Raw genomic sequence first — 9,605 nt, forward strand, 5'->3', positions numbered from 1 at the left:
CTAATGTAAAGATTATAGGTGAATCAATCTTGTTTTACTCTAGGGTTTCTCTCTCAAAATTCTCTCTAGAAGCTCTCTTTCAGATGTGGGTATAAGGGGTATTTATACTAAGGTAAGAGAAGAATATGAAACGTCAGGTTTTTCAAAACAGGGGTGGCTCGCGGCTTGGCCTCGCGGCTTTACTGAGTCGCGAGATCCAGTCATGAGATAACCGTATGGCCAGTTGTCATGTTTTGTCCTGTAGTGCTCCAACTAGCATGACTGTTCACCTTCTGGCATGCTTGGCACGTATGCTGCATCTGGCGGCTTGCAACAGCGAGTCAACCGCAAGATCAAGCCGCGAGTCTCTGCTTTCTTATACACTCTTGAGCAATCAACACTCTATCTCACTCACTACCCTTACAACAAAACCCACCTAAATACAGGGTTACTAAATGCTGAAATACAAGCAAATTTGGCACAGAATAAAGCCAATAAGATGGTTGATTAAATTCAACCTTACAAAACTCGATCATAAATTTTGAATATTATTTTCTTTATGCGAAGATCTCTAAAGATTTCATTGGGAAATTTGTATCAAGCAAATTTAAGAGAGATGCAGTAGGTTGGTAAAATGATATAGAGCACTTCAAAATATGAAGATGTAGACCTAAAAATTCTACATGGCCAAGATTGAAAATGATGGTAATTTTTTTTCCTTTTCTCGTAATTACGATGAAATAGAATTTTTATACAAGCATTGGTCATAAGCAATCAAACTTATATAAAGGAAATAATAAAGAGGATTTTGACTCCCAATTGTTGAAAGAATATTCGACTTTAATCATTGAGAAATTGGAAGATAAAAATTTGAAGAGTTAGAAATTGAGCAAGCCTAAGTTGAAGTAAAATTACGAGTTAAACCAAAGATCAGATATAGTACTGTTGAACAAATTTTTGGAGAAAGGGGAAAATATGGTGCTGAACAAGGAAATTAGTGAGGTTAGTAAAGTGAAAATTGTTGAGAGTTTTATGGGAGATCCAACTGAAATCCAATGTGGTGGTAAGCCATAAACCGTAAGTCTTAGGATCCTATTGACAACGCATCAAAACTGATTGATTTTTTGGCAGTAGAAAACTTCACTTTTGTCTTCAATAACTTTGTCCTTTATTGATACTGCAAAACGATTTTTGATGATCAAATCGATTTATTGAAGTATTTATGGTACCTTTTTGTAGTCGGCAATTTCAATTTCCACATGAAAACTCAAGATTGAGTTTCAACTAAGTGGAAAGGTTGACATAGAACACAGAATAGAAAGATCTAATTAATTTCAATAGTCAATAACCAAACAACAGTGCAAATTGCTTCCTATTTTGGCAACTCGAAAAGTTCCTTTACCATTCGCCTGGTTCCTTCTTGGCTGTAGAATTTTTCAAGGAACTCTGCATAACGATAGCTACGATAGACTGGAGGATGTTCGTCATCAATCAAGTCCTCAATTGGACCAATCACATCTTCCGTATTTGGTCCATAAAACATTGCCAGTGATACTCGTGGATGTGTTTTGTTGGTTACAGCCCTGTGGTGCACGCTCTTAAACCTTCCATTACTCAATACCTAGATAGAATGAACAAAATCAAAGTATTTGGCACTGCTAAAGTCTATATATATATTCCTGTATCATATAGTTGTATGGTATCTCATTCATGAATAACATAAAATCGTTGATCCACTAGCATAAAAACTTGCAGCACTTGTAAGAAATGGAAGAGATATATAATAATCTAAGGGAAATAGTAAACTGGTGATTACATTGTTACCAATACATTATAATAGTCTCTATAAAAGAAGAAAGATTCAAAATTACCTGAATCTGATCACCCAGATTGATGACAAATGCATTTGGAATAGGGTCAACGGCTACCCATTTCCCATCTTTGATCACTTGGAGGCCAGTCACTCCGGCTGACTGCTGGAGCACTGTGAGTGCATTTAGATCAGTATGAACAGCCAACCCCAAGGTCAGCTCAGGGTCTGGACATGGTGGATAAAAATTAGCTTGTGCTCTCAGTCTAGGATTATCACCCATCCTTTTCCTCAGACAATCTTTGTCCAGCCCAAGCCCTTGAGAAATCAGGCTCAAGAGCCTATTTATGAAGCCACCAATCTCCTTTGCATATTCAGCAAAGGCCACACTAAACAAATAAGGGGAAAAAAATGTGTTATCACTCAAAATATTCAACTTTTTAGGATTGTTTGAGATTTATTTATATTGTTAAAATTGAAAACTTTTTATCCAAAATACCATAAATAAAGATAAAAGTTATTTGAAAGAGTACTATGTGACCCATGAATAGTATTAAAAAGTCTAATAAGACCCATGAATAGTAGCAAAATTAAACTAAATAATAATTTAGCTTATTTTTACTATTCAATTTATTTTTTATATTATTCATGAGCACACTGTAATTTTTGGCACTATTTACGAGCCTCATTATACTATTTTAATTAACTTTTACAAAGTATTTTCAGCAGTAATTTTTCAATTTAAACAAAATAAGTTGTATCCAAACATATCCTCAATCAATTAAATTACATACAATTTTTTTTTTTTTCATAATTATTAACATGACAGGATACGTTATAATTGGTATATATAATCGTTAAAATAGAGTTGACAAAAATTTCTGTCCCACTAGACCCGCCTTACCTCGCACTATTCTTGTTCGATTTTTATGTTATTGAAAGTACAATGTTTAGGCGCTAAAGTTGAGAAGAAATACCGGTATAGAGGTGGATTTTGGGGCAAGAGATGAGTGAAATCGTCGACTGGATGCCAAGGATGAGAGAAGAGTTCACTCCATATTGTGACTTTCTCTTGGCCTTCAGACTTAAGGTAGTAGTTGAAAAGTCTTGTTTGGTAAGATCTTCAGTGAAAAACTCAGCTCTTTCTTCAGGAGGCAATTCGAAGAACTGGGTAACAGCAGTCATCACTTTTTCACATAATTCTTCAGGGACTCCATGATTGATGACTTGAAAGAACCCGTACTCTTCACAAGCTCGTGATATTTTCTGAAGTAATGAGGAAGTGACTTGATCATTCAAGTCAATGATGGGAATGGAGGCCAGGGGGGATATATGTGCAAGTTGTGGCCTTTTGTCTTCTGGGACAATGAAGTTTGGTGTAAGGGAAATAGGTTTGATGGAATTAGCCATCTGAAAGGATTTTTCCTCCATAAAAGATGAGTCAAAGAGTTGATATGAAAGGGTTGCCGACTTGCCCGTGTTCTAGCTGCTGGTGATGTTATGGTGGGTTGGTGAAGTAGTATGGGGGGAGGGGGGTAGTTGTACGGATGAGTAGACTTGTGGTTGTGGCTGAAAACTCACAGAATTGAATGTGTTTTCAGCTATTAGTCCCTAATCACATGGGGTGATTTTATTTATTTACTTTTTTATTCGTAATTTATTTGTCATGTATATTGAAATATGATCTTGAACCTTTTTGTTTTATACGTTCTTGTTATAATATAATAACCTAAATGGATGGGGATTTATTTGAAGTGGGATTCGCCAATGCAATCTACAGAATTGTTTTGGCTTGGATTAGTTTCCTTAGAAGATATTATTGTTTTTTTTTTTTTTCTTTTGAAGAATCTCTCTCTGTATCTCTCCATATGTCTTATTCCAACAAACAAGTTTTTATAAATCCTGATTTTGTTCTACTTATGTTAATATCTATGAAGTTATTTGTCATGAGAAGGTGTAGGTGTTAAATAAATGAAACATATTTTTATTTTTATAGTTTAGCTTTATTTTCAATTTGGTTTTCAAGTTTGTAAAACTTTTATTTTTTGTCCATTTATTTTTAAACTTGCTATCATTTTGGTCCATACTATTATCTCATTTATGGAAAACATATAGGTGACTAATGGCTGCACTTTTAGTTTAAACATAACATTTTTTTTTTTTTTTGTAAGTGAGATAATAACGGGAACCAAAATGAAAGCTGTGAAAAAACTTGAAGATCAAATCGAAATAATGCCCAAAAATAGGAATTAATTAAAAAGGTAATTTGCCACCCCAAAAAAAAAAGAAGTGACATTCTTTTGTATCTTCATCCTCTCTATTCATTTGTGTTGTCACTGCCGCCACCACCACTATCAATACATCCACTGTCACCATCATCACCTTTGCATCTGGTTGAAATTTTAATGATTCTCAATGTGAGTAATATATATATTTAAGGAATGAATTACCATTGTTGCCACTAAACACATAAAAATAAATAACATTTTTTATGAAAATATTTTACATTAAAACAATTTGTGCATTAATTAAAAAAATTCATACAATTGAACTTATGTTAAATAAAAGTTAAATGTGATTTAGACATTTTGGTTGTCTATGTAATATATTTGAACTTTTATTCTCATATTGTGAAATTCAAACCTAATTAGTATTTGAGTTAAGAGATGTAAATCTTTTTTAGAGAGTGAGCACATAATTCTTCGAATGACATGTAGAAAAAAAAAATTATAATACTATATTTGGAGAGTCACCTCCCTAGCCCTCCCTCCACCCATGTTTGAGAAGTTGTTGATCCATCAGCGTTTACTAATTTTTCGTGAGTAGTACCTTTTTTTAGTCTCATTGATTCATGTGCGAGCAATTATGAGAGCAGTGATCCACATGGCCACAAATATATTCAAATCGGCAATGAGGTACAAATGTCAAATAGACTTACTTTTATAAGCAACCCTCTTTTGTTTCTCAAATGTAAAAAAATAGGGTAAGTTGATATCTTTGGTAATCTTTGTTGGGTTAAGGATTGACCTGGTTAATTAATTTAATTACCTAAATTGATTAATTAGGTTAAATTATATGTAAATCGTGGAGGTACCAATAAATCACCAAATAAACTAAGTGCAATGAAAATTAAATAGACACAATAATTTGTTGACAAATGGAGAAAACCTTTTGCAAGACAAAAACCCCACCATGAGAATTTTAGGCCACCACTCCCAAGAATCCACTAATCAAAAACAAGTGGTTACAAGTATAAAAAATCTTACCACTACTAAGTCTATCCTAAAATATTAACCTACAGTTGAACATTTACTCCAATCCCCAATTGAACTTGATCTTGTAGAAGACTTTTTCCTTTGCACAGATCCTAGTACATGATTAACTTCTTTGCACGGATCCCAATACGTGACTAACTGCTTTACACGAATCTCAGTATGTGACTAATTAACTTCACGGCAACCATTTGATTGTTGTAGTTCATTTGCAGCTGCTTCACATAGAAACACCAATAAAATCTTCAATATTGATGCTAGAGACCTTGCTTAGTTACAAAACTCAAAGACGTACGAGAAACATAATAATATCTCTTTATTCTGTAGGAGGAAGCTAGGGTTTCAAAAAGAAAACCTGATGAAGCTTTCTAGGATTAAGGGTTTCTTTCTCCACCTCCATATTTAAATAGGAGGTTAACGGGCAATTTAAAAGGGTTCGCTTATTCCTATTAGGTTTAGACAAACCTTGGGCTCTCCTAATCCTATTAGAATTATACAAACCCATAAACAAATAGCCTCTTAGAATAAAACATTTTGCTAGCTATATTCTGAAATCCGTCACCTCGATAGATCGAGAGGTGTCGAGCTTGTATCGAGAATTCTTCATTAAGTCTTGATAGATGCTAGCGTCGAGCTTATGTCGAAACTAGTGTTGAGATTCACTTGTTTCTTGGTTCAATCTTCATGTCTTTAATGATACCACTTGTAATGTAAACTTTACATACTTCTTGATACATTAAACTAAATTTAGATCTACTCAGTTATAAGTAAAGTTCATTTTGTCAAAGGATATGCCAATATATAGAAAATATGACCCTAACAATCTATCCATTTGGCAATTCGTGACAAAACCACAAAAACAATCATGAGAGAATATGACCCTAACAATCTCCCCAATTGATTCATACAGAAAATAAGCCTAGTCTAAAAGATTTGAACCTTGGAAATTGTTGCAAGAAGAAGACTCAGAATATTGACTTGGCTTTAACCCATCTTCCCTGAAAGGCACTAAACAAGACGCATCAAGGTAGCATATGAAAAATATTGACAAGTTAAATAAATAAGGTCAAGAAAACTTTTATTCACAATGCTAGCAAAATAAACAACAAGAATATCTCAATCATAGCATGTGAACCAAAGCACAAAGATACACATCTCAAAATATATCATTATTAAGTGTATCAAACTAACTCTTCCCCTAAGTTAGTTACATCAAAAAATTTCTTCTCCCTTTAACATAAAGTTCTCCCCCTAAATCTATTACTTCCCTAAGGAATAACATTCAAAACTCAAATTTCTCCTCATTTTTTACACAATTGTCAAAGGGCATAGAAAGCCAAAAAAAAAACTTGACCGAAGACAAACAAAAAACTAACATAAAGAGTTCTAAGAATAAAGCTCTTGAAATAGAGCTCTTTTTTAGTTTTTATAAGCTATAACAATCACAAGGTGACTTTCCTTGAATTCTGTTATGCTTGAAAGCCTAAAGATGAATTAAGGCCTAATGATCCCTTTTTGTGTCCTGGATGTGTGTGGTGGGCCTTTTTTGCAACTCTAGGCTGAATTGTCTCCTACCACATTACGGCCCAATGGTTCTGAAGTAGGAGAGTCGTGACTGGCTTGACTGCAACACACCCCAAGCCAGCTTGTGCACAAGCTAGATCCCCTTTGCTGGGACCTTGGACACATGCCCACGACAAAGGATGCTGTTACAAAAAAGTTATAGCAGGCAGGTGTAATATGAAAATAAGAAGAATATGCTTACTGTCAGCCAAAAGATGAAAAAACTAAATCATTTTCTTAGTAAAGGAGGATATAATACAGCGATATAAATGTGGCAGAAATGAGTTAATAACAACAATAAAAAGAAAAGGAAATAATATTAATGTTTGATCAGCGAAAGGAAGAAAGATTAGTCGACTGTGCTTGATTTTTCAATGGAGTCAAGTCTAGGAAGGGAACTACTCTTCAATATGGGCAATCTCACAGGGAAGTCATACCACAGAAATTGCCCACTTTGAGAGAATGGGCCTAAATGGCTTATCCTCGAATTTCTTAATCCTCACTAGAGAGCAGGCTATTAGAGGAAGAGAAGGGAATAGTCTATTGGTCCATGCCTACCATCACACTCTTGCTCACTCTCTGTTTTTCCTTTCTAATTCCTTTTTCCTTTCTAAGTTTCTTGTTTTCTCTCTTATCTTTCACTCCTTTTCTTACTTGTTTTTCTCTTGTTTTATCTCTCGTGTTTTCCTTCCCCTTTCCTCTGTTCTCCTTTGTTACCCTAACTGTGCACAACTAAGACCCTTTTATACTATCTGCCGTAATGGGTTTTTATTGTTTTACCCCTTAACTGCTTTTATCTTGGTATAGGTGTCCTTCCCAGACCCATTGGTCTATCAGCTACCCAGCCATCACCACTTACATGTGCTAGCCATGCCCCATTCCATTCCCAAACAAAAGAATTTTATTTTGTTTTCTTGCTTTCCGTGGCATTCTCATTTAGATAAGGGCGGGCATTCTCTCTAACTAACCCCTATGGTATGCACCCAGTGATTCCAGCTCATCTTTCCATCTTTTGGGTGGTATGTCATCCCAGCAGGACATTTCCCCCAAAAGAGCTTGAGCGAAAACCCAGAATAGGCATCCCCCTTCTCCCTACCGCCAGACCATACCCTTTCTTACCTTTGACTCATGGCCCATCACTCCTGTATTGGCTGGGTACAAGTGGGTAGTGCTTGAGCCTTATGCGTGCTCCACTTCCATGTATGTCCATGGCTTGTTTGTTGTTCATGCGTTTGCCATGACCTGGGGGCTTGTCTGGTCTTTGCTGGACGTTCTACTACTCATTCTTGACCTCTTGTGGTGTGGATGAGTCATTGGGTTTTCATTCCTTATACATTGCTTCCTTCCTAGGTTGGGTCTTGCTTTGGCATAGGCATTTCCTTCTTCAATCCAACCCTTACCTTCTTTGTGGGTTGGCTGACACCTTTGCCATGTCGCTTCGTTGCTTCTGTCATGTTATCATTTGACTTGTGCTTGCTGGGCCTTTTTTGGGCCTATTGTACACTTTCCTTCTTCTTGGTTCCAGTAGCCCAATACTATCGTTGGGCTTGTATTATTTTGGGCTTTCTTGGCCCATTTCATCTATTTGGGGCTTCCTTGGCCCATTTTATTCCTTTAGGCATCCTCGGCCCATTTCATTTCCTCAGGCATCCCCGGCCCATTCCAATCCTTCATTCCCATGGGTTTTTGCTAAGTCTTTTAGGCTTCCCCAGCCCAAATTACCATATCATTTACTTTCGGGGTTTATAGGCTTTTCCACCAACCTCATTTACTTAGTTCCTTCCTTTGGGCTCCTTTGGCCCATTTTTGCTTGCTTTCCATTTCTCATAATGCCCATGAGTTTACTAATTCTTTCTTCAGGCTCCTTTGAGCTCACTTGCTTTCTTTTGAGACCCTTTTACTATTTTACAGGCCTATGAAACATTATTCCTGCCATTCGGTCTTAATGATTTTCTTCTCAATTTGCTAATTCTTCTTTTTTATTCCCTCTCATATTGTTGGAATTCTTTCTATTATTGGGCCTCCTTGCCTAAGTGGGCATTTGGGCTTCCCCGGCCCAAATTACCATATCATTTACTTTCGGGGTTTATAGGCTTTTCCACCAACCCCATTTACTTAGTTCCTTCCTTTGGGCTCCTTCGGCCAATTTTTGCTTACTTTCCATTTCTCATAATGCCCATGGGTTTACTACTTCTTTCTTCGAGCTCCTTTAGGCCCGCTTGCTTTCTTTGAGGCCCTTTTACTATTTTACAGGCCTATAGACCATTATTCTTCCCATTCGGGCTTAATGATTTTCTTCTCAATTTGCTAATTCTTCTTCTTTATTCCCTCCCATATTGTTGGGTTCTTTCCTATTATTGGGCCTTCTTACCAAAGTGGGCATCAACAATGTGGACCTGACCATGGTAGGTTTGGCATGTTGCCTTGAGGTATAGAGGTACCAAGGCCACACATGCACACAGAAATAACCAAAGGTTAAAAAATAAAAATAAAAAAACACCAATTCCAACCCCAATGGACCAACCTCTTACTTTGGGTTTTAAGTTTTCGTTTCTGTGCTTAATCCATTGGCAATATTCACAGTAGTTTGCTTTGTTGTAGAGATTAGATGTGGTAGAGAACTATGTTATAACAAAAAACAAAATAAAACAACACCAATTCCAAACCCAATGGAGCTATAAAGTAAAGACTAGATGTAGTAGAGAACTATGTTATAAAATTTGCTTTGTTGTGCTTTTATGGTTGTAGACTTAATTGTGAGACTATTTGAGGATGTATTTGGAATCTTTATTTTCTCATAGTTTAGTTTAATGAATTGTTGAGAGATTTGATATTTAAATGTTGTGTTGATGATTTGGTTTAGTATATTTGGGGACAAAATGGGCTTCTGCCCTTTTCGGGCAAATTAATTAGCCTTTTGCCCTTCTTTTCAAACTAAATAGGGATATACCCCTCTTTTGAAATCGAGTTTTTCAAAATCG

General features: G+C 35.9%; 1 pseudogene; it reads right to left on the reverse strand.

Moving 5' to 3' along the window:
• Positions 1-1,284: 1,284 nt before the first annotated feature.
• LOC126718403 (protein DOWNY MILDEW RESISTANCE 6-like) lies at positions 1,285-3,404 on the reverse strand (annotated as a pseudogene).
• Between the last annotated feature and the right edge of the window lie 6,201 nt (positions 3,405-9,605).

This window comes from Quercus robur, chromosome 3 (genome assembly GCF_932294415.1).
Source record: "Quercus robur chromosome 3, dhQueRobu3.1, whole genome shotgun sequence".
NCBI classification, from domain to species: Eukaryota; Viridiplantae; Streptophyta; class Magnoliopsida; order Fagales; family Fagaceae; genus Quercus; species Quercus robur.